We start from the raw sequence: 25192 nt of genomic DNA, 5'->3' as shown, positions 1-25192 counted from the left end.
TGTCTTTTCCTGCTACCCCAGCAAGGCAGGGAACAGGACCTGAGTCCCCTCAGCATTGCAAGGATTCCGCAGGGTGCACTCTCATATTACAGTGGCTTTATTTGTGAATCTCCTTAGTCAGTGGTGACCTCCCCTCCAGAGGACAGAGATTAGTTGTGATTTGGCTCAGGACCCAGCCAGACCTAGCACGGTCAGGACCACTGAGACTAGGCCCTGATTAGGACCCAGGGATCTGGCTCAGCTCTTCTGGCTCCGTCTACCTCTTCCCCACTTTTTGGGGAGCTCTGGGAGGCCCACAGGCTTGGTCATACTTACAGACCCTTTCCGAGCAAGCAGCTCCTTGGATGTTCCCTGCCACTGGGTGGGAGACTCAGAGGAGAAAATTGGTCACCAGCTTCTGCTTCAGGCGGGTAGGGAAGAGGGCCACCACTTGCATCCGCTTATTACAAGTCATCTGCCAGTTGCTTTTCTTTTCTTTTTTTTTTAATTTATTTTTCAATTACTGTTGACATAGCAATATCATACTCATTTTTGTTTGTTACTTCAGCAAAATCACAAAGGCTGAGAGACAAGTGCCTTGCTCTCAGCCCCCCGAGGGTGCTCTCAGGTCTTACCCTGTAGCCTCCTCCAGCTCAGCAATGGAAAACCTGAGCCAAATCTGTCTCCCACTTTGAAGCTCTCTGACAACCTTTTCTGCTATTAGAGGAAGAAAACTCTGATAACCTGTCATCAGGTTAGACCCACCCATCTCTCTGTCTTAAGGTCAGCTGATTAGTAAACTCAATTAAGTCGACAAAATTCTTGCCATGTAAGCAGAGGGCAAAGGTCATGAGGGCCATCTGAGAATTCTACCCATCACAGGTGCTTGCCAGGGAAGACAGTCTATGTGTTATAAACACTTTCATTATAGGATCATGCCCTCCATGCCAGGTACCATGCTGGACACAGAGGGCAGGACACATTGAATAACGGTGTGCGCAAAGAATTTGGAAACAGGCCATATTGTGACAAGATCTTGCCTCTGAATGTTTCTTGTCAGGGATACTACAGAAAACACCCCAGGATTTCTAGATAGACTACTAGGGAGGTTTCACGGAGGTGGCATCTTAGCCGGGTTGTGCTACATATAGGATTTCACCAGGCAAAGAAAGGGCTGGGACCAGGAGTAAGGAAGGAGCATCTGCTCCAGGCACAATACAGATTACCACAAGGTATGTCATTCTTATGCTGGGCTTCGTATAAAGCAGCCTATTAAGAATTATGAACGGAATAAAAGCTAACATCCATTGACTACTAAATGCCAGACACTATACTAGGTACATCGTATACTTAAGCCATTTAATCCCCAAAGGCCCTATGTGGTAGGAATTTTTTTTTTCAGCTTTATTGAGATATAATTCACATACCATAAAACTCACCCATGTACAATTCAGTGACTTTTAGTATATTCACAGAGATGTGCATCCATCACCATAATAAATTTAGAACATTTTCATTACCCCTACACCCCTTTAACCATCACACTCTAATTCCTCCATCCCTTCCAGCCCTAGGCAACCACTATTCTATTCACCTATTCTGGACATTTCACATAAATGGAAACATATAACATGTGGTCTTTTATGTCTGGCTTCTTTCACTTAGGACACTGTTTTCAAAGTTCATCCATGTCGTAACATGTATCAGTAAGGATATACCACAGTTTGTTTACCTGTTCATCAGTTGATGGACATTTGAGTTGTTTCTACTTCTTGGATGCTACTAATACAGCTGCTGTGAACTTTCATGTGTAAGTTTTTGTGTAGGACATAATGTTTTCATTTCCTTTGAGAATCCAGTCTTGGAGCAGACTTGATCAGAGAACAGAGCAGTTTAAATTCAGGTGTATCCAACACTGAAACTCTATACTCCTTACTTCTGGGTATATATAAAATAGTATATATAAAATAGTACAGAAGTCTCTTTTAACTACCGCCATCTTAAAATATTCATTGCTTGAATGCAGGGATCTTTGTCTGTTGTATTTGATATATCCAAAAAATTCTAGTGCCTAGAAGAGGCTTAACACATGGTAAGTGCTCAGTGAATACTATGTGAAGGGGACAATCAATTAATGCAGATGATTTGAAGGCAGGTGAGTGGGGTTATGGGAAATTCCTGTTGGTCCCGAGTTGCACCAGACTGGGTGCCAGGATAAATTATTCAGACTGTTGGAGCTGGCTCCAGCCATTCTTCAAGGGATATGCTCTTACCCATGCAGCTGACCTTGAAAGGCCTGTGGCCCTCGTCTCTATGGCTCTGGGGGTTCCTGGAATTCTGTACTTAGGAGACAGTCTATTCATGGAGAGGCAAGGAGCTGCTGCATCCTCTGAGTTCATGTTCTCAAAGAGGAAACTGCCATCTGTGGGTAAGAAAAGAATTAGAACCTCAAGGCCTCAGCTTTTTTGGAAGGCATATTCTTCCCAAGTGAGATGGCCCTGTGCTATTCTGGGGCCTCTGTTCTGGGAGAGCCCATGGCTGCAGCGGGGGAGATGCAGGCCGGTAGGAGGAGGAAATCTTGTCTACCAGCCAAGACAAAGGTCTAAAGCTGGGAGAGTGTGTGGATGGAAGGCTGGCAACAGCCTTGACTCCAGGGATGACACATGAAAGGGCTCAGATTCTGGGAAAGAGCCAGCTGCTCCCTCCATTTCTAGAGAGTCTGAGAAAGATACAGCAAGCTGACTGTCAGTGTGGAAGGAAAGCTATTCTCAATATGCTGAAATAGGGCAGAAGGGAGGAAGCTGGCCAGACAGGAGGCCTGGTTTGGGTCTGGACTGTGACTCGTGGCCTTGGCCAAGTCTTTGCCCCCTCTCAGCCTCAGTTCCCTATCTCTAAAAAGGTAGGGCCCTTTCAAGCTCTGAGACTATTCTGGGGCTTAATTCTCTTTCTTCCTCTCCTCTTCTTTCTTCTGAATTGGACTCGCTAATCGGCAAGTTCCCATCCAAATCTAGTAGAAATCCTGGACTTTGATTGTTCAGAGTCTGTGCTTTCTCGACGGGCATATAGGCTCTTTTGGAATCATCTGCTAACCTAGGATTTCTGAAGAGCCGTATTTCCTGCCTCAACTCCTGCCTCAACTCCTGCTTCCTAGGCTAATCCATTCCCAACCCCAGCCTCACTCACCCAATGGCCGATGTCCCATAAAACCTCCCACTCAACCCATTCAAATCAAATCACCATTTTCCCCCAAAGCTGCCCTGTCTCCTGTGGTCAATGCTCATTGAATGGCACCTCCACCCACCCAAGTGAGGATGCCAGCAGCAGCAAAGCCAGATTCTGGGGAAAATACAATTGGTCGCTACCCTTTTTGGGCCTGGTTTCTCAGCAGTGAAATAAAGAGTTGCATGTGACATAACTAAAGTTGCTGACAGGCCTGAATGCTCTGCTTTTACACCCAAATTTGCCATTAGCCTACAAAGTGACCCTGGCCAAGTCATTCATCTCTGGGACCCCCATTAGTAACTGAAATGATTGGACTAGATGAGTTTTGGACTAGGGAAAGTAGAAAAAAGCACTGACATCGGAGGCAGGAGATCTTGCTTTACATAATCATTAGTTCATCTTTCGGCCCTGGGCCAGTCCCTTCCCAGGTTGGGTCACTGGGCCACCATTTTTCCTTATGTCAGCTAGGGAGGGTTGGCCTACCTGCTTTCCCAGGACCCCTCCCTCTCTCTGCCCCTGATATCCTAGGACTCTGGTACTAGGTCCCTTGGGTCATATAGCTAACAACTCTAGGATGTATTTGTTTTCTCTCATCATTCTGGAAACTTCCAGATTGTTCTTTGGAACTATTAGAAGTCCCTTAATCACAGTGGCTCTCCAGGCAGCTGGAGAAAACTTGGCCTGCAGGAGCTTATGTTCCAGTATTTTAAACAAAAAAAATTTATACTGTGTTCACAGCCCACCTAAAGAGCCCAATCAATTTTCTGAATATCACTAAAACACTCTTTTAAATACCTCTAACAAATCACTAAGGATTTCCACATAATGTGAAATATATAACCTCTACGTACTATGTAGCATCGACCTCATTGGATGTTATTGACACAATGATACTGGACAGTGTTGAATACACATTTTCTTTCAGTGAACATGCACTATAATATAAATTACAATGAAATGATATATTAAATGTGTGTTGAATATAAGAACCACTTAGCATAAGTAAGCCCATTTGAAGAAAGTCACACTAATGAAAAGGAGAGTTGCCTGAATGGCATGCGGGGCAAGAGGAAGAGATGGTGGCTGTAAGTGGCGGATGAGGTGGCCTGAGGTTGGTCTGTATCCACATCCAAGGGCACTCTTTTTTTGATACTTAAGACTCAGAAAGTGAATGGCTGCCACCCAGTATTTGCAGCCTTTGGGATAAAATAAATCAAAATGAACATCATCTCCACTGACCATTCCCCCAACTGGGCTCTGACAATTCAGAATCACAAATATCTCCTGCTCACACCCCCACCCCGTCCCCAGAGGATCCTGGAAAGTTTTCCCTCCCACCCCAGCAAAAGGCAGCATTCGAGGGTTTTTAAATATTATATCACAACCAAGGTGGTTGAATTCCCAAAAGAAAGGTTGGTTTAACATTCAAAAATCGATCAGTATAATCTTGGCGCTATTGACATTTTTGTTTGGATAATTCTCATCATGGGGCCCAGTTGTGTGTACCATAGGATGTTTAACAACACCCAATTTCTACTCATGAGTTACTAGTAACACACACACACACACACACACACACACACACACACCAGTTGAGTCAATCAAAAATGTCTCCAGACATTGTCAAATGTCCCCCAGGGAGAAAAATTACCCTCAGTTAAGAACGACTGAAAAAATCTTATTAACACAACAAAATAGAGAAAAATCTATAAGTTTATCTTGATAGGTATAAAAAAAAGCATTTGATAAAATTCAACCCCAACTCCTGAGTTTTAAAAAATGCTTAGCAAATTAGAAGGGAAGGAAACTTAATCTGATTAAAGGCATCTACTAAAAAAAAAAAAAATCTACAGTAAATGCTAGCCTTGCTATGGATAGAATTATATTGCCCCAAAATTTATATGTTGAAACTCTAACCCCTAGTATAGCTGTAAATGGAGATAGGGCTTTTAGGAAGTAATTAAGGTTAAATGATATCATAAAAGTGGGCCCTAATATGATAGGACTGGTGTCCTTATAAGAATAGACCCCTCTCTCTGGTCAGATGGAAACAGAGCAAGATGGAAGCTGCCTACAAGCCAAGAGAAGAGGCCTCAGAATGAAATCTACCTTCCCAGCTCTTTGATCTTGGACTTCCCAGCTTTGAGAACTGCAAGAAATAAATTTCTGTTGTTTAAACTACCCAGTCTATAGTATTTTGTTATGGCAGCCTGAGCTGACTAATACTTAGTAGTGAAATACTGAAAGTTTTCCCTCTGAGATCAGGAAAGAGACAAGGATGTCTGCCATCATTAATTATTGGACATCCCAGTCAATGCAATAAGGTAAGGAAAAGAAAGAAAGTGTGTAAGGATTATACAAAAGAAATAAAACTCATTATCTGTACATGATAGGATTGTGTAGAAAATCCAAAAGAATCTATGAGTGAATTTAGCAATTTCACTACACATAAGTTCAATAAACAAAAGTCAAATTTTAAGAAATAAAATAGCGATAAGCAATTAGACAATAAAAGTAACGGGGACCATAATTATATATACTCTTTCTCCCTCACTGGGCTACTGTGAGGATCATTCTAGGCTAAAATGGCCTGCCATCAATGCTTCCAAGAACAAAAGATGGCTCCCCACATCCTAGAGTCCTGGGGAGGAGGCCTGGGGCTGGCACTTGAAGGATAAGAAACAATGAGGAACAGGAACCTTCTAACTGCAGTCCTGGTTACTTCTCCAGCCTCTTCTCCCCTCCCCTAACCTCCTACTCTGTGACCCTTGGACCTGACACATTGGACCCTTACCTTTCCTATCCATGCGTCTTTGCACATTCTGTTCCATACTGCTCAGAATGCCCTTCCCCTACACCTTATCCAGGCAACTCTCGTTCATCCTTTGATACCCAACACAGATGTACCCTTTTTGGTGAACACTTCCCCACCTTTCTTAGGCAGAGTTAGGTATTCCCCAAACAACCCCCTGATGAGCCTCTCAATTCAGCAAATGTATATTTCATGTGTCCTGGGCAGGGTGAGGTTCTGAAGAAGCAGACACAGCCTCTACCTCTAAAACCCCTTTACTTTGCAGAGGACTGGAGGGCACTCTGAGCCCTTGGAGGGTGGCAAGGTCACTAGATAAAAGGACTCTCGGTCCTCAAGTGACTGTGTGGAATAGACCCCCTCACCATACCTGCCCTGCATTAAACTGTGATGGGAATGAGAAATCTCTAGCATGGTAAGTGTTGGGATTTGAGGGTTATTTGTCAAAGCAGTCAGTATTATTTACTCTAACACTCTCAGTATCTGTTCTGATGCCCAGGCCTGATAGATCAGTGCGAGGTGGATACTGAGAGACAGCTAAGGGCCTAGGGGACTAGGGCCAAAAGACAGGGAAGACAGCAGAGAATGCCCCAGCCTGGGTTTGAGGACTGGGTCACTTCTCTGCAGCAGGGGTGATCAGCACTAGCCACTTCCTCACAGTGAACCTCTATTTCCTCATTGGTCAAATAAGGATGAGAGTTCCTACCTTATATGGCTATGAAGAGTTTCACAAATTACGTATGTAAAGTGCTTCAGCTATAATGCCACTTTATAAATGTTCACGTCCCTTGCTCTCTATTACATCCCGTCAAGAGAGGGCAAGGCGAGACAGATGGAGAAGACACAGAATAGCTCACACTTACATAGCACTTATTATGTGACAGGCACTATTCTCAGCACTTTACAAAATGAACTAATTTAAATTCTCACAGCCACCCAGTTTACAGATGGGGAAACTGAGCTAAAGAGAGTTAAGTCACCTGCCCAAACTAGTAAATAGTAGAGCTAGGATTATGAACCTACACTGCCCGGGTCTAGGGTCTGTGCTCCTAACCACATGCTATCCTTCTAAGTGAGCAGAGCCTGTTGAAAAGGGACAGAAAGAGCCACTGATACCAGGTATCTGCAAAGAGCCGGTTATAGTCAAATCTGACTTATAGTCATTCCCTGGCTGAACAAACATCAAGGAAACACCAGGTTCACTTGATGTCTTTTTCCTAAGATGAAAAATCAGACCAAACTGTCTACACAGAGGGAAACACTTCCTGGAACTTTATTCAAGGAGAAGTGTGTCACGTAGTCCACCTTCCAGAAGGCCCTGAATCATCGAATGAACAATGGTTCCTATTATGGTTTTGCAAAGGCCCAGGCCTGCAGGAAACCGTACCATTTCTAGAAGCAATTTGACACTGCTTCCTTGTAAATCCCTACGTTGGAATGCAAACTGGAGCCTCACTCATCCGGACCAGCTACCCTAATGCCAATGTGTCAACAGGCACTAGGCAGGTATCAAGGGGAATTTTGCTCTACTTGGGTGAGTTGAAGTCACTGTTCTGAATTTCTGTCACCTTGGGCTTGCAGTCAGGACCCTCAGGGTCCAGGCCCAGATGGGCCACACACTGGCTCTGAGACCTCAGGGGCATCACACACAATCCTAGGCCCAGGGAGGAGCTATCCTCATGGGCCACTCCTGCAGGTTGTAGCACTTGAGGGCGGTCACTACCTTGCATTCGTCTTTGCCTCCCCAGCAGGCAGCACAGGGCCAGCCACAGAGCTGGGGAATCTGTAAATGCTGGTTAGAAGATGCAGGTGGTTGTGCAAAGCTGGAATTGAAGGGCTCTGATTAAAAAAAATAATACAGTACTGCTTCCATTAGTTCTTATTTTCCCCAACAACTGTATGAGAGAGGAATAATTATTATCCCTACTTTTCATATTAAGAAAGCTGAGGTCCCAAGGAGTAAATAACTTGTCCAAGGTCACACAGCCAGAGTGTTACATTGTTGTGCCATTGGGGAGCTGCCATTCAAACCAAGTTGTTGAATGAGGACCTTTATTTTGCTCTAGGAATCCTAGCCTATATTTCTCAGGCTGGGGTAGTTGCAAACACCAGAGCACTTGGAGTCAGCCTCCTAACTTATGAAGACTAAGTCAGGGTGCTGTTGGCCCGACAACACATAAGAATCCCAAATTTGTCATGGAGGAATGGAAATTAAAAATAAAGAACACCTATGAGCACCACCTTGTGGTGATCTCTGCCACAATACATCTCATTGTGGTGCTTGGACACTTGAGGACATGCTACACTGTGGTTCCCAGGCCACACGGGCCACAGAAACATTAAGGGCTCCGGGGACCTCCACATTGCCCAGAGCCATCTGCTAAAATCGGAGAGTTCACAAATGGTCTTTAATAACCCAGAGTCAAGGCCCCAGGCACAGCCAGACATTCTCAGGCACAACAGGGTCAATTGTCCACCTGGCGGTCCTGGCTACTCCATCTCTCCAAGCCCAGAACTTCAGCTTTCACTCATTCCACATAGTTACTTAAAGTGCTGTGCCAGGCTGTCTTTCAGGCGCTGGTCATCCTCTAAGCCCGATCCCTGGTGGTGCCATGTCCTATGCTGCTTCCAGAACCACTTCTCCCCACCCTGCCCCAGTCCCCTTCCTCAGCCCCACATGCCAACTAACTGATGGCACCCACTTCCACCCTGGGAATCCTCTTAGAGTCTCCCTTTCTTCCCAGTCCTGCCCCCAATTACCACACCTAAATATTGTGGGCACCCCTCCATTTCTCTCCCTTCTCATCACTGTCCTAGTGCGAGCCACCACCAGCTCTGCCCAGGACAACTTCAAAGCCCGATTCACTGATCCTTCCACCTCCAGTCTTAACCCCTGCACTTGCTCTCTGCACTATGACCAGAGTCGACCTTCAGGAAGAGAAATCTGAGCAACGGAAATTTATCTGTAGAAACCCTCCAGGGCGAATTCCCAACTCTATAATGACTAAGGGAGGCAGGGGGCGGGGAGAGAGGGTCAGGGAAAGTGTACAAAATGGGTATATTAAAAAGATGTAAAACTTCATATGTAAAGAAGTTATTTTTTAAGTACCCAGTGCTTGGCACCTAGACGATCTTTCATATATACCCACTAAATCCTTGCTCCTTAAAGTGTATATGAGACCAGCAGCATCGTATCCCCTGGAGCTCGTCAGAAATACAGGATCTCAGCTCTACCCAGACCCCTGAGTCAGGATCTGCATTTTAACCTACTCCCCAGATTTGTGTGCAGTGGATGTTTGAGACTCTTGCAGCAGAAGGTGAGCTCTCTGGGTACAGGCCCTGCCTTAGTCGCCCTTTCGGCCAGCACGTGGCCGTGCGGCAGGGGCCTGCCCCACCACTAGGCTGATCCCTGCCACCCTCAAAAGTGCACCAATCCTGCCTGGTGATGCCACCAAACTCAGAGGAGTCAGGTGTACAGACTTGATCACCTTGATGACCACCCTGTACAGGGCTGAAGGATGGATGGCGGCAGCTGCAGACACACTGAGAAGCCACCAGTTTGTTTTGAAAGCTTTCTTGTTAAGAAGGAATGAATAAAAAATACCATCTTGTCGTCTTTCCAGGAACCAGGGAAATGGTCAAATCCCTCTCTTTCTATCACTCTTCACCAAGCCTCCTCTTTACCCTCCAGGGTCCTTTCTCTGCTTTACTGTGGCTGATACCTATTAACCTTATGATAACATGCAGGCAGATATCGAGGGTGGATGGGCTCCTCTTGCTCCCTGAGGACCCTGATTCTGAGCAGCCCCGCCACCCGCCGGCCAACCCAGGTACTCCTGTCCTACTGTGTGCCTCTTGTCTCTTGCAGACAATCAGAGCACTTCTCACACTGCGCAGAGCAGGCAGGCTGGTCTTATTCACCTGGGGCCCAGCTAGACCTAGGATTCTGTGGATGTTGGCTCAAAGATGAACAAATGAATGAATAGTAAGGTAAGTAGGTGTGAATACCACTGTTCCAGTTTTAGGGGTGGTAAATGGGGCACAAGGCAGCTAAGTGTCTGTCTCCTGGCATCCTGATTAAAGCCGGTGGTGGCAGAACCCATACTTCCTAGTTTAAGGTCCCCTGTTGAAGCCAATCAATGCCCTCACTGCTCCCCTCCAAGAGGAAAAGAAAACCTTGGGTCTTGCTTAGACATGCTGCTTTGTGCTGCCACCTTGTGGCCTTACATGGGAGGGCTTTTATTATTTTTCACTCCAAGAGCTCAGTGACTTAAAAGATTTGGAGTAAAACCAGCTTGAATTGATTTAATCATAGGAAACATACCTTCCAATTCCACTAATAAAATATATACTCAAGTGCTAAACAGCAAGAGACCACCAGTATGCCCACAGTGAGGTGTGATTTCAACCAAAGCCACAATACGTGGTGCTTTCAATAGCTTATGACTCCCTTCTGTGGGTAAGTGTATGATATACATTATGTTGTTTGGAATTTTGAGAATTATCCATTACAGGTGAGGGGAAGAGTATACTATAGTACAGGTTAAATAGCCCAGGCAGTCCAGGCTGTGCTTTCTTCGTTCCAGGCGCTGTCCTTGGACTAGGGTTTGGGGTGTGGTTCCATGAAGAATAAAATTGAGCTTGTCCTTATCTTCATGAAGCTTAGAGTCTGGAGGTAGAGACCAGTCTTAACCAAATAATTGCATAAAAATATCGCAAACTGAGATAAATGCACTGAAGAAAACAGAACGTGGGGTCAGAAAAGCAAATAACAAGGGGATCATATCCAGTTTGGGGGATCCGTGGGGAAGTGAGTTTTGAGCTGAGATCTGAAGAATGAGTGAGAATCAAGAGAACTGCACTGTTATGGACTGAATTGAGTCCCTTTCCCCCAAATTCACATGCCGAAGCTCAATCTCCAATGCGGCTGTATTTGTAGATGGGTCCTTTAAGGAGGTGATGAAGGTTAAACAATGTCATAAGGGTAGGGCCCTAATCCAATAGGACTGACATCTTTATAAGAAGAGGAAGAGATAGATCGTATAAGGTGTCCTTACAAGGACGAGGAGAGAGAGATCTCCCTCTCCATGGGAGCACCAAGGAAAGGCCATGTGAGGACACAGCGAAGAGACAGCCCGCTGTCTACAAGCTGAGGAAAGCGTTCTCACCAGAAAGCAGTCCTGCTGACACCTTGATCTTGGGCTTCTGGCCTCCAGAACTGTGAGAAAATGAATTTCTATTGTGAAGCCACCCAGTCTGTGGTGTTTTGGTACATTAGCCTGAGCAGATTAATACAAGTTTGAACAAAGGTCCTGATGTGGGCAGGAATCTGATCCATTAAAGATTTGGAAAGATCACTGTGGCTACGGCATGGAGGGGAAGGGGGGAGGGAGGTGCAAGTTGAGTCTTGTGAGGTTGGAGAATACTATTTGGGGGCTGCTGGCCAGGTCTGTCTAGGAGCAATGGGGGACTAGTGAAGAATTTTAGGCAGAGGGCTGATATCTGATGCTTTACTTTAAAAAATAGATATATATACTGGTACTATCTGGAAAATGAACTAGAATAGGCACAAGTGGCTTCAGAGAGACCCTTGAGGAAGTTGTCGAAGGATCAATGAGAGATGGTGGCAGTTTGTGCTAGGGAGATGGCGGAGAGGAGTCAGAGGCTTGTGAGAAGGAATGTGAATGCCTGAAGAGTTGAAATAGAGGCCAAAGAAACAGGCCCCAGTCCTGCAACCTCAAGGAACTGGATTCCACCAAAGATGAGCTTGAATGTGCTTCTTCCCCAGGGGCTCCAGACAAGAGCCCAGCCCACTGACACCTTGACTCCAGCCTCATGAGACCCTAAGCAAAGGACTCAGTTTTGTTAAAAGACTGTCCACTGAAGGAGCAGAGAGACCAAAGAATGAGGTGAACAAGTCAAGCTTGTCAGTTAACAAGTGTAATGGAGAACGTAAATACAGAAATACAGTCTTGGGCAGCAGCAAGATAGTCAGATCCCAGCACCTTCCGCCCCTCCCCGCCCCCAGACCATCTGCTTATATCCCCTAAGCAAATGGGTCAACATGCTGGGAAAGGAATGTGCAGTGGACAGGGCAGGGGGCTGGGGTTTGAGGGGCGAGCTCTGGACTAAGGTTGTGGGGAGGCTCTGGCAACAGAACGAGTTACGAGATAGATAACGTGGAGGAAGGGTTAATGCGAATTCTATGATTAGCCCAGAGCCTCTGTACATGTTCCAGAGTCCATGGGGAGGGGCAACAGGAGGCCAAGCATCGGAATTCACTCAGAAGTTAAGATGACAGATTAGCTCCAAGATGGAGTCAGCTCTGTCCAAGCTCTGTCCACACAGACATGTTAAACTTCTGCCCTAAAGAACAGGGAGATAATGCGTTTGAGTGCCTTCTAGCTGTTACTTTGGCGGTAATTTGCTACGCAGCTATAGAAAACTAATACGAGGGTCTGAAAGGGTGGATTCTGAAGGAATGATCGTGAAGAGCTTTCTTCGGAGATGGCTGCTGATGTGCTGTGCTATTTCCTTCACCTTAGTTCCAAAGAGGAGGCCTTCTGGAGTCCTCTCAGTATCCTAGTTTGTCCTTGAAGCACAGCAGACTGGAGCCTGACTCCCGACTGAAGAGCTTAGGAGGCTGCAGCAGGGGTGGAGAACAGGGCAGCTCCGAGGACCCCAGGTGTTCCCCAGCACCCACTGGGCCACAGGCAGAGCCTGCTGGAGCCCCCGCAACTCCTGAAACAGGCGGCCCAGGTGGTGTTAGGCTCCAGCTGTGAGTCTGCTGCTCTGACAGGTGGGAAGATCAGGGGTTAGAGGGGAGGAACATCAACCAAAGAAACAGAAAGGAGCAGAGCAGAGAGCTCCAAACCTGTCAGACGTGCCAAACCTGTTAGAGCCTGCTTTATGCCTCAGAAAAGGCAAGGCCAGCCTCCACCTTGTCGGTCAGATAAAATCTTTCTTTTACTCTCCTTCCCCCTCCTTCCCCAGCTCCAGGAGAGGAGCCTGAAGCAGCTATCAAGCCTCGTTGTTTATTGAGCTCATCTCACCAAATGGCACAACCCTCCCAGGAGGTAACTTTAACCCCCTTTTACAGATGAGGAAACTGAGGCTCAAAACGCTAAGGGATTTCCCCAAGATCTTACAGTCAGTAAGAGCAGCCCTGAGACTGAAGCTCACCTCTGTCTAAATCAAAACCCCTGCTGTTTTTCCTGAGCCATAAACCCTCAGGAAGACAAGGGTGTGCAGGAGAACGTGTGACGTGGACATTAAGTGTTTGAAAGTACAGTGTTTTATCTGTTAGGAAGCACAACTATACACGCATTCTGATTGTGTCTTCACAGCAGACCCGTGAAGGTAATTTATTATTATTATTATTATTATTATTATTATTGTTATTATTATTAATTTCCTGGTTTTCTGATGAGGAACCTGAAGCCAGAGAGATTAAGTGTTTTTCCAACTCTTCTGATGCCATATCCTCTCCCTTGCTCTTTGCTCTTTACTCTCAGCTTGGACAATAGCAATGAGAGAAGCTTCTAGAAGACAGAACTAAGCTAGGTGGAAAGGGTATGAACAAAGCTTCTAAGATAAGAAAACCAAGACACAAAATATTCTAGAGTAGACAGGCAGAAATGACCACATCCCAGCCCCCAAGGAGGCCTCCCATGCCTCCTGTCTGGGGCTGGCCTCACCACTCTCAACTGGACTGTGACCGCACCTCCTACCAGGTGTTTATGAGAGGTCATATGGATGCTGGCTAAGAGCAGAGTCCACAGGGTCAAGCTGCCTGGGCTTGAACCTTGTCTCTGCTGGTTACTTCATTGCTCTGTGCCTTCCTCTCCTCTTCTATAAAATGGGGCAACAATCACAGCCAGCACCTGCTGTGTGTGGGCTGACTCTCTGCCATCTGCGGTGCTTAACACTTTATGTACACACAAGGGCTTTTGTTCAGATTGGACGAGCCCATTCATGGGGAAGGCCCTTAATAAATTTTGAATTCCTGAAGTCAGAGCTGACTTTAATTCACTTTGTAGTCCCAGCCCCTGGCCCAGAGCCTGGCAGCCAGTAGTCCCTTGGTGATGCGAGTTGAACGAATTGATTGACTGCACTGTGTGCTTCCAAGACAACAACCCTTTGCCATCCGTCTCTGCACCCCTAGTGCCCCGCACTGGGCCTGGCACATGGAGAATTCTAGTGCTCGTGAGCTGATGGCCCCTCTATAGTCACCAGGCTCCTCATAAACTCAAAACCTTCTCTGAGAAGGTTTTAGGCCTCAACTCCCTCCCTATCTTTACTTCATCGAAAATTACTCCTCATTTATCCCATCTTCATGGACAATTTAATCTCCCCAGTTCACCATGTGCTTCTTGTTCTTCTCTGCTGGAACCTGATTAGAACAGAGACTTAATCCTCTTTGATCATGTGCCCTGGCAGCTCCCCAACTGTGCTTCAACCCAGTGTCAGCCTTTACCTACATTACTTCTGATTCTAACAACAGCCCAAAAGTAGGTATTATCTCTGTCTTCCAGAGGAGGAGATGGAGAAGAAGTGGAAGCAATTTGCCTAATGAGTGGAAGGAGGAGGATCAGAAGCCCAGGTCCTGTTGATTCTAAAACCTGGGCTGTTTTTTATTGCTCACCACCTCCACGGAGCCAAAAATTTATTTTCAATTCAATCGGAATATATTTTAAAATGAGGCCCTTCTGTGAGTCTAGCATGAAGAGAAAAATATCTAACAGCTTTATCCACTCTGTGTGTGTGTGTGTGTGTGTGTGTGTGTGTGTGTGTGTGTGTGTGTGTGTCTTTGCTGCTGTGCACCAGGCACTCACTCCAATAGATACTACTAGACTCATCACAATGACCCAGTGACTGTCCTTCAGGAATTCAGAGTTGAGTGGGGATGTTTTGCTAATTTTTGAGTTAACATGTCATAAAGTATATTAGTCAAAGTCAAGTTATTTTCACAGAGAGAAGTTAGTATATAGAAATATAAGCTGGGTTAAAGTTTTTGGCTCAGTAACTGAAAAGTCAAGAAAATAGATATCTTGGAGGGAGCACATGCAAGAAACTGTCTCACTCCTAGGGCTGTGGGAGGGTGGGAGTGGTGGCAAGGGAAATAGGTTGGAATAATTACAAGTAAACAATTGGAAGAGGGCACCGTAGACCTGGGACTTAACTCCTGAGGAAGTGTGCTAGTCACTGGTGCTGGTGCCTGTGAGGCTGGGGCATGACGAGGATATTATGCAAGTACTGAGAAAACTGCAAACTGAATCCAGTGCTGCTTTAGGAAGAAAATACTGGGTGATGCTCTCAGGAAGAGGAAAACGAGCACAAGTCCTCAGAAAGCAAACAGGAAAGAGCAAGTCCCCCACCCCAATCCCAGCTGATGGCTGAGTATGTATTATCTCTCCCTCCTTCCCTCTCTCCTCTTCCCCACCCTTCCCTCCCCTTTCTCTCTCTCTCTCTCTCTCTCTCTCTCTTATATCCTAATATGGGGCCAGAGGGCAAATAAGAAACATGTGGTTTGCAGAATTCCAGCTCAAGCAACCAAAACCAAGAATAGAAAGCTAAGGTTAGAGCTAAGAGGCAGTAGCTTAACAACTGACACAGAATGTAGGAAAGACTCTGGACTGACCATCAGGATTCCTGAATCCTTATCCTGCCTCTTTCACTAAGTTGCTATGTGGCTTAAAGTAAAGCCACTTTACTTCTCTAAACCTTGGTTTCTTCTACCACAGAGTGAGAGGAGAGCTCTAAACTCCTGCTTCTCAAACTGTGGTGCTCAGACCAGAAGCATTGACATCACTTGGGACCTTGTTAGAAATGCGGACTCAGTCTCCACCCCAACATCCTGAATCCAAATCTGCATCTTTGCAAGTTCCCCACACACAGTCAGGTTTGAGAAGCACTGCTCAAGTGCCCATTGAGCCAGGTCCATGGGAGGTGAGCATAACAATACACCAGAAAGGCACCCAGTTTATAGTCAGATTGGATCTGAATCCCTGTTCTGCCATGGGAGCCTGGGCAAGTTGCTCATTTTTTTTCAATTTCACTTTCCTCATCTGAAAAATAACAAACGGGGGGTGGTCCATGAAATGCGCACGATCATGGTTATTACAAATTGAGGTGAAGAATGCTCCCAACACCAGCAAGGTTGCAAGGTTATTTCATAAAATCTGTTACAGAGTCAGTATGGGTCAGGACATCAGGGCGGGCTTCCTGGGAGCAATGTGGAAACTGAGCCTCGATGAATTTACGGGATAAACAAAGTGCACTCCGAAGAGACTGGAATCTGAAGGGGCTCATTAAAGACGTAGGACATGTCAAACATTGTTCTCTCTCTAGAACAGACGGTATAATAGGAAGGGTATGAATCTTAGACTGTGTTGCATTGGTCATGTGACCTTGAAATCATGATGACTCTTCTGGCCTCAGTTCCCACATCTGTAATATAGAATCATTTTGTAATATTCTCAAAGTAAATGTTACTTATATAATGAAAAGATATTTGTGTAGTGGTTTTTTTTTAAAGAACGACTCCAATGCATCCGGCCTGGGAGACTATACTAATTATGCCATAATCCAGGATATGCTGACTCTGAGCTTCCTACAAGGTTCCAAGTAGAGCTGTCCAGTAGCATTGCATATATAGGACAAGAAATGGGGTGTATTTATATGTGTCCCACTTCATCTAACCAGTGTACAAATACAGCCACATCTTTGTTTTTCAAATAAACTGCTCAAGCCCCTCTTGCCCTTCTTAACAGAAAGTCCTACACCTCTCTCTTAGGAGACCTGCCTTGTTCCCAGCTAGCCAACAGCTCTGAGAGCTCTGCAGATTGAAGTCCTGACTTGCCACTGTCAGGACCACTCCTGCTGCAGCCCATTAAGCTCAACCCTCTCCTTCATTTCCCCAGACAGAAGAGCATAGCTAAGCAATGCCCAAGAACCAGCCCTCACGTTCGTCGTGGGTAGATGCTCATCTGCCAGACCCTGTGGTATGCTGTCTTTTGAGACTTCTGGTGCCCTTTCCACCAGCTCTAGGACCAGGGACAAGACCACGGGGTCCACCTGTTGGATGTCCCTACCTTCCGATCTCAGAGACTAGGGGTTGAGGAGGGAGTGGTGTCTCAGGCCCTCCTCTCCCCACAGCTGCTGGATTCCTATGTCAATTGGCCCATGCTCTCCTCAGATCCTCTACTTATCGAGGGGAGAGGCAGCTTTGCCTAAGACCCTCTTCTCCCAGAACAGTGCGGCCCAAACCAGACAGCCTGCCCAGAACCAAGAAGGTGAGCGCTAAGGCCTCTTGCTTGAAAACTGCATTTCTGCCTTGCCAGACTTTGACCACCTAGAAAGGTGTGGGAGCCTCTGCATGTGGCCACTGAGAGTGGGGGGTCGAGTATTCGGAAAGCAGTGAGGCATGGAAGGGCAGAGCCACACAAGGCAGAGCCACGCAAGGGCTGGCTGGTCAGACTGGTGGGAGGAGGGTGCCAGTTTGCAGGCCAGGGAGGACAGGGCTTCAAGGAGGAGAGAGAGGACAAAGAGGACAGAAAGGAAGACTGAAAGGGGCCTCTGGTCTGGCAGTTCTAAAGTCATCAGAGGTCCAGATGCGAGTTTAAGAGAGGCCCACAGGGGCCGGTGAGGTGGCTGTGGGAAAAGAAGTGAGGAAATAGGGGTAGAAGTATGAGCCACTTACTCAAGGAGTGTGTCAATAAGGAGAGGTAAGAAGTGGGGTGGAGAGGGAGGCAGGATCAAGACAAGGCTTTGTTGTTACAGGGGCACCTTTGGAAACAGGACAGAGAAGGGTAATTGTCTGAATGAGGGAGGAGAAGGGCGCTGAGGGCAAAAGTGGGGAACTAATGGGAGGGGAAGGAGCTAAACAGGAAGGGTGGCATGGCCCTATCTTAGGTCATCACGTGACTTCCAGCTTAAGGAATCTGTGGTTTGTGCGGAGGCCGGGAGCCCTAGAGCCGGTTGAGCGAGGGCTGATAGGATTGAGCTGTGTTTACAGAAGCTTCATTTAGCTGGGGCATGTGCACACAGCAGAGCTGGAATCTCTGGGAATGACAGTGTACTTCAAGCCAACTTTTCAAGTGATTATCAATGATTTAAACATATTTCCACACTCTGATTTCTCATCCCTGCCATTTACACCATGCTGATGAAGAAAGGTAGGGCTCAACTGGGCAAAGGTCAGTTTTAAAAAGAAAACAGGCCAGTTTCTTTGGGGGTTAAAAATGTCCATCAGTTGGATAGAGTGATGGTCATACAACTCTGTAAGTATATTAAAAACCATTGAATTGTACAATTTAAACAGGCAAATTTTACAATATGTAAATTCTATCTCAATAAAGCTGTTAAAAAACAAACAGACAAACAAACCTCGTATCCAGCTAATGAGCACCCTCCTATGAAGCACAAAGCCAAGGGAAACAACTGGCATTCCTACTTCTGATGGGAGAGTGCTTTAAGGCCGGGAGCCCCAACCCTCCCAAACTACCTGCACACATTCCTCTCTAGTGTTGACATCTGCGGCACAGCATTGCCGGTCCACACTCCAGGGCCAGTGCTGCCTGGCTTTTGTTTCTTTGAAACAGAGTTATAATTACAAAACATCTGACTTAATCATTGTGGCATCTGCACTGCCTTGCAGACTGCCTAACACATGGTAGATGCTCAGTAGATATTTGTTGAATAAATGGAAGAATGGCTTAGCTGGAACAAACAATAAGATTAATTTCTAGTATCACTAACTTTAAGGACAAAATGTTCAGAGAGGTTCACTTTGCTAGTAAGAGGCGGAAAGTTCATTCCAACATGTATTGAGCATCTGTATATAAAGAATTATTCTAAGCACTGTGAATGATACCAACATGATGAAGATGAAGTCCTTGCTGTCAGCGCCAAGCTGATTGAGAAGGGAAGGTTTCAGTGCTGAGAAGCCCAGTTGGAAGCAAGCACAAGAGGCCGACATGAGAATGAAACACCAGGCACCGACTCTATTGTGGGGAGCGCACTTCTGCTTCTGCTCCCTTTCTTGTGCTCCCCTTCCACTCCCCAGGGGCCACATGGGCTCCATACATATCAGAGTACAATAGTGGCATTCAGCCACACATGCATGATACAATAAGCTGAAGTATGTTTACATATTTTAGGCGCAGGCGCCCTACTTGACTAATGTTACATTCTAAATCTGGAGTCCTAGTCCTAGCCACGAGCCTGGATCACAGCCAGATCTGGAACTCGCCAGGCCTGGGACCCACACTTGCTCTCAACAAATAAGGGACATAAAACATGTTATTCACTCAGGGGAGAAAGGAAAGGATGCTGGAATCAGGCTCTGAGCAGGGGCCTTCTGTTTCCCCGTCTCCTTCGGTCTTCACGGACACCGTATGAGGGGGACTTTATTATCTCTAGTTTGCAAATAAGGAAATTTAATCTCAGATACATGATACACTAATCAGAGGAAGACTCAGAATTTGAACCCAGGTCTATCTGGTGGCGAAATCTAAGTTCTTTGCCTAACACTATTATAATTCAAGAAATAAAGGGCAAATGAATTTTAAAAATATATTTATTCAGGAAAAAAAGGCCAAATGAATCCAAAAGAAGAAGTCGTCCTCATCTATCTAGGAGTTGTAGGAAACGCTGCATGAGAGAAGAAGCACTGGATCATTGAAAAAAATTTTGACAGATTTCTAAGGGACAGAGGGAAGGACAAAAAGCTTTGGGTCAGACAAGGGTTAGGTGGAGACAGTGGCTGTTTTGGATGGAGAAAATGCAGGAAGAACTTTGTGTATGAAGAAAAGCCCATAATTCAGTTTAGCTGGAACCAGAATCCATGTGGGACAGAATCCATTAGTGGGATCATGGGAGAGGAGGAATTTAGGGCTATATCATATAAAGATCCTGGGAAGCCTAAAAGAGATTTTTGGACTTAATTTGAAGATAGTGTTTCAGCAGAGAGATGACATCATAATCAGAGCTAGGCTTCAGGAAGACTGACTTTTCAGCACTCATAGGCTGGCTTGAAAGAGTTAGAAGTTGGAGATAAGAAATCATTTAGGAGGTTGCAGAAATAGTCCAGGGTCAGAAATTAGTGGGTGTTCAGTGGAGCTGGAGACAATGATTTATATTGCTTTAATGCACATGTGTCTGGATATAACCCATCTATAATTACATAATTGCTGAGTATATCTACTCAGTAATAACAGAGATATTTCCTGAGTACTCACTATGTACCCAGAACTTTGCTAAGTGCTTTATCAGCACTAATTCATTACTACTCATAGCAGCCTTATGAGGTGGATGGTATTATTATCCCCATTGTACAGATGAGGAAATTGAGGTTTAGAGAGAAGAGGAAACACACTCAAGGTTATATAATTAGTAACTGTAGAAAACGGGACTCAATCTAAATGTGTTTAACTCCAGAGTTCACACTCTCATCCACGTTATATCTCAGCCCTCATGGTTATCTCTTCCTGGCTCAGCCTCCCCTAAATTAACAAGATTTTGATGGAAATTTAAGGACAGCTTGGTATAATGGAAATAGCACCAGACCTAGAATGCCACAGACCTGAGTGTGGAATCTGGCTCAGCTACGTACAAACTGAGTGATACTGGGCATGTTACTTGACCTCCCTGAGCTTATTTGCTTTCTATAAAATGGAGATAACAGACCAACTTCCCAGGGTTGTTGAGAAAGTTAAAAGAGGGAAAAATGGACTATACCTAGGCAGTGCATGACAAAAAGCAACAAGTGTCCAATAAATTGTAGTTTTTAATAATAATAATAATAATAATAATAATAATAATAATAATAATAAAAGAGCAGCCAGTTGAGGGTGATCAGGCTGACAAAACGATTAGAGATCAAGCCATGACAGCACCAGTAAGAGCAGTGGCTGTGTTCATCTGGGAAAGGAGCTGTAATCGTCACCTTCACACGCATACAGTGTTGTCAAGCTAGGGCAGAAAGACAGGATTCATTCTATGTGTCTCGAGAGGGCAGAACTTGGACCAAGGAGGCTAGTCTAGGAGTTTCAACCACCTGAGATGACTCACATGGGAAAAGACTTCTTTGCGAGGGAGCAGGATCCTGTCACCAGAGGTTTTCCAGAGAAGGTGGGTACAATCTATGTAGAAAGAATGTTTTACGATAGTGGCTCTCAGACTTGGGTGTGTCAGAATCACATGAGGGTTTATAATACACATTGCTGGGCCCACTTCCAGAATTTTGGCTTCATTAGATGGGGCGGGGGAATAGGGCAGGTAGCCTGAGAATTTGCATTTCTAACCAGTTCCCAGGTGATGCTGATGCTGTTGACCCGGGGCCCACACTTTGAAAAACACTGCTTTAGACAACAGTACTTTCTAAATTCCAGGCCCATTTGGTTGGTGCATGACAACACATCCAGAAATTACAACAGAATCAGAAAAGCTGTGAAATGTATCAAGTGTTTCACAATGCTAAATGTGTTCAATTTGAAGGGCTGTCCTTTATTCTGAGAATGTGACCTTCTGACTTTTTCTGACATAATAATTGATGGTAGTTCTTTTATTAGTTTGTTTCTTGGTTTCTTTACATGGCAAAATAACAAGTTGGCAACTCTGGAATGGTTCTCAGTTTTCTCTTGATCCGTGCACTTCTTAAATCCAGAATACGCTGCTCCTGGGCAAGTAAGATTTTAGACTAAGTGGTTTCTCTAAGAGATCCCATCCAAAATTAGTCTCAGGTGTCTTTTAAAAGGCATTACACACCTCTTTGTCTGGCTGAACAACTTACTCAGAACATATCTGACCTTTTATTGATGCTTCAGGTGATCATTATGCACATCTATTACTATATAGAGCTGTCAACCCCACAGCCATGCCCTCTGAGAGGCTACTTAGAAAGGACTCTTTGTCTCAAATTAAACAGCCCAAGTCACTTTTCTGTTTATGCACAGCAAATCTACAATTTACCCTCACCCCATCAGCTGTCCCTTCTCTATGTGTCAACTTATTTTTCCAACCTTTGTCCCCAGGATGTCAAGCCACCAAGCTATGAAATCGGTGGTTTCATTTTACATATCAATTTAAGTAATGGTCTGTGACTTTGGGCTCATTTATTTTTGCCAAAGGATAAGGGGCATAGGTTCAGTAAATGATCAAAGAGATTTGCCCCTTTCTGTTGGGAAATGGTAATGACAGATAATAGTCACTGAGAACTTGTCGAATATCAGAAGATACCTAGAGTAACTTGCCCAAGGTTAATGTGGTGGAAGAGTCAAGTTTTGAACCTAAACTATTGGAATGAAATTGGTGCTGCTAACTTTTACTCTACTTGGCTTCACTGCTGTTTTTTAGTAGTGAGCTGCTAGAAGTCTGACCACGAAGTAAATGAAAATATATAAATGTTATCGTTTGTATGTGATGCTTATTTGTCAATAATTTGGTTTTTAAGAGATGTTCTGACTTTGTTAGAAGAAACTGAAATTATTCTGATTCAAGAATCAAGCTGGGGACCAGTTGACTTTGAGACGTCGGCCCTGTGCTCATACAGAGATTAAAAATATTAAAACAAATAAATAACAGGGGATGCAAGCTAACACCTGGGGGCTTTATGACCACTCCATTCAATAGATTTTTAATGGTTTATTAATTGATTTTTAAATGAACGAGTGTTGCAATCGAGAACATTGGTCAGAAAGTTTGTGGCTGACCTGAGCACAAAGAAAGCTCTAGCCACAAAAGAGCTGCAAGAACTACCCACAAGAATGATAGTAAAATGTGAGAACACTCTGGGCAGCCACAAGGCCAAGGCTAGGAATGGCAATGCCCTTGATTTCTGTTGACTGCCTCTCAATTGTCAAGACTGGTCTGAGACATTGGTTTCAATCTTTCCTATCTAGAAAGCACGGAGAACTGTACATTATGGCAGGCTGGAAAACGAGAGTGGCGGCTGAATTTCCTTTGTGGTGGGTTGGTCTTCAGCAAACTGCTTACATGTGTGCTGTGAGAGCTGACAGGACAAGTGTGCAGCCACCTACAGAGTCTGAAATGCCTACCATCTGAACAATTGTGAGATACCATAATGTTAGTAAAGGTGTGGGGAAATTGCTGTTTATATCTTACAGGTAATGTTTTTGGAGAGTAATTTGATGATAGGTTTTAAAATATGAAGAAATTTAAGAAAATTTTATAAGTTCGAAAAAATATATAGAATAACGAAAATTCACTGGAATTTTGCTCGTCATAATAAAACTTTGGAAACAACTTAAATGTCCTTCAATAGAGGAATAATTAAATAAATTAAACTACACACATGCATGTACACACATGCACAAACACCTATATACATACACACAAACATACACATTGGAACACAAAGAAACCAATAGCATATGGTTAAGTTTTATAAAAGCAAGTTGTAACTCTTGTGTTGAGTTGACCTTGTTTTGTAAAATTATATATGTATATATATGTGGGCCTAGGGATATGTCTAGAAGGTCAGTCATGAATGTGTGAACTTAAGTTATCTGAATGAAATTTGGGTTGATATTTTACTTTCTTCTCTGTGCTTTCCTATATAGTTGAAATTGTTTAGAAGAATTTAGCCCACATTGACAAAAGCAAAAAAAAAAGCTATTTTTATATAAAATATAATCAATTGTAGCCATTATTAATCTCTTTTTAAAAAATTCTTCTAACACAGCCATGCTTTAGTAAGGGCCGATCTGTCAGATTGATTCATTAACATCTCAGAAAGAAGACAACAGCACCCAAAACGGAGACGATACAGGAAATGGACTCTCAAGGCTTGTCTGCTACTCCCCTCAATGATGTCCAATTATCAATCACTTCCTGGCACCAGACAAAATGACCTCTGACTCATGTCTCAGTCAGTTCGAGCTGCTATAACAGAACATTTATTTCTCACAGTTCTAGAGCCTGGAAGTCTGAGATCAGGGTGCCACAATGGAGGGGTTCCTGGTGAGGGCCCTCCTCTTGGTTCACAGATGGCTGCCTTCTCACTGTGTCTTCACATGGTAAAGAGAAAGGGCTCTGGCCCTTATAAAGGCACTAATCCCACCATGAGGGCTCTACCTTCATGACCTCATCTAACCTCAGTTACCTCCCAAAAGCCCCACTTCCTAATACCATCACATTGGGAGTTAAGGTGTCCAAAAAATCATGATAAGTTGTCCAAATACCATATCCCCTCACCTTCTTCTGGGCTTTTGCACATGGCACTCCTCTCCTGGAATGTTCTTTTTCCTTTAAACTCAAATACTTCACCTGGCTAACTCATAGTCATCCCATGGTGTCTTTGCTTAGTCATCAATTCCTCTCAGAAGTCTTCCTGGACTCTGTGTGTGTGTGTGTGTGTGTGTGTGTGTGTGTGTGTGTGTGTGCTTCCATAGTATCTTATAATTTTCATGTGCTTCCATAGTATCTTATAATTTTTTATCAGAGTATTTAAGACACTGATTTATCATTACCTATTGATTTGTCTAGATCTCCCACAATGATCTGTCAGGGGAAAAGATTGTATCTAGTTTACTACTGTTTTCCCAGGACTTGGCATAATTCCTGCGTATCAATAATCACTGAATGAATGTGTTGGAGATACAGTTAACTTTCATCTCAAATTGATTCCCATTCTACTGGCTGTTGCTATATCTGATAGAGCACCAGAACTATGGCCACTCCGGCCATCATCAGGAAGGCCAATCTGGGAAACACAGAGTAGGCAGAAGATAGTAAGAAGTGGATCTGTTAGGATGTCATTGAGCCAATGAATTAACCAACTCCGGGTCAACCTACATTTAGACTTGTTGCTACATGAGAAAATAATCACCCATCGTTGCAGCTCTTTGACTTCTATGCAGCCAAATCATCACGAGACAGAATGAATGAATCAATGAATGACTCCATCCACTAGCACAAGAAAGCCAACTCGCCTAGAATTGAGTTACGGTCTTATCTTGACTTCAAAATTTGCTTACCGTTCTTAAGAAACTCAAGTAATAAGATAAAATCTTGATTATCTGAAAGTTAGCATATTATAGTTTTCTAGATAAATTTGGCTTTTAGGTGAAAGCCGCCCCTGGCAAAGGAAAAGAATCTCTTACTAGGGCTTTATTTAAAAAAACAAAGATAATATTCTTGGACTCGTTTCAGAGCCAATAC

At 44.5% G+C, this 25192-nt stretch overlaps 1 protein-coding gene; it reads right to left on the bottom strand.

Annotated features, from left to right (window-relative positions):
* Positions 1-25192, bottom strand: part of TMEM61 (transmembrane protein 61) — a 41306-nt gene that overhangs the window by 11700 nt on the left and 4414 nt on the right.

The sequence above is a fragment of the Pteropus medius genome, unplaced genomic scaffold, assembly GCF_902729225.1.
Source record: "Pteropus medius unplaced genomic scaffold, Ma_sr-lr_union100, whole genome shotgun sequence".
NCBI lineage: Eukaryota > Metazoa > Chordata > Mammalia > Chiroptera > Pteropodidae > Pteropus > Pteropus medius.
This window is presented reverse-complemented; position numbering and strand designations above follow the sequence as displayed.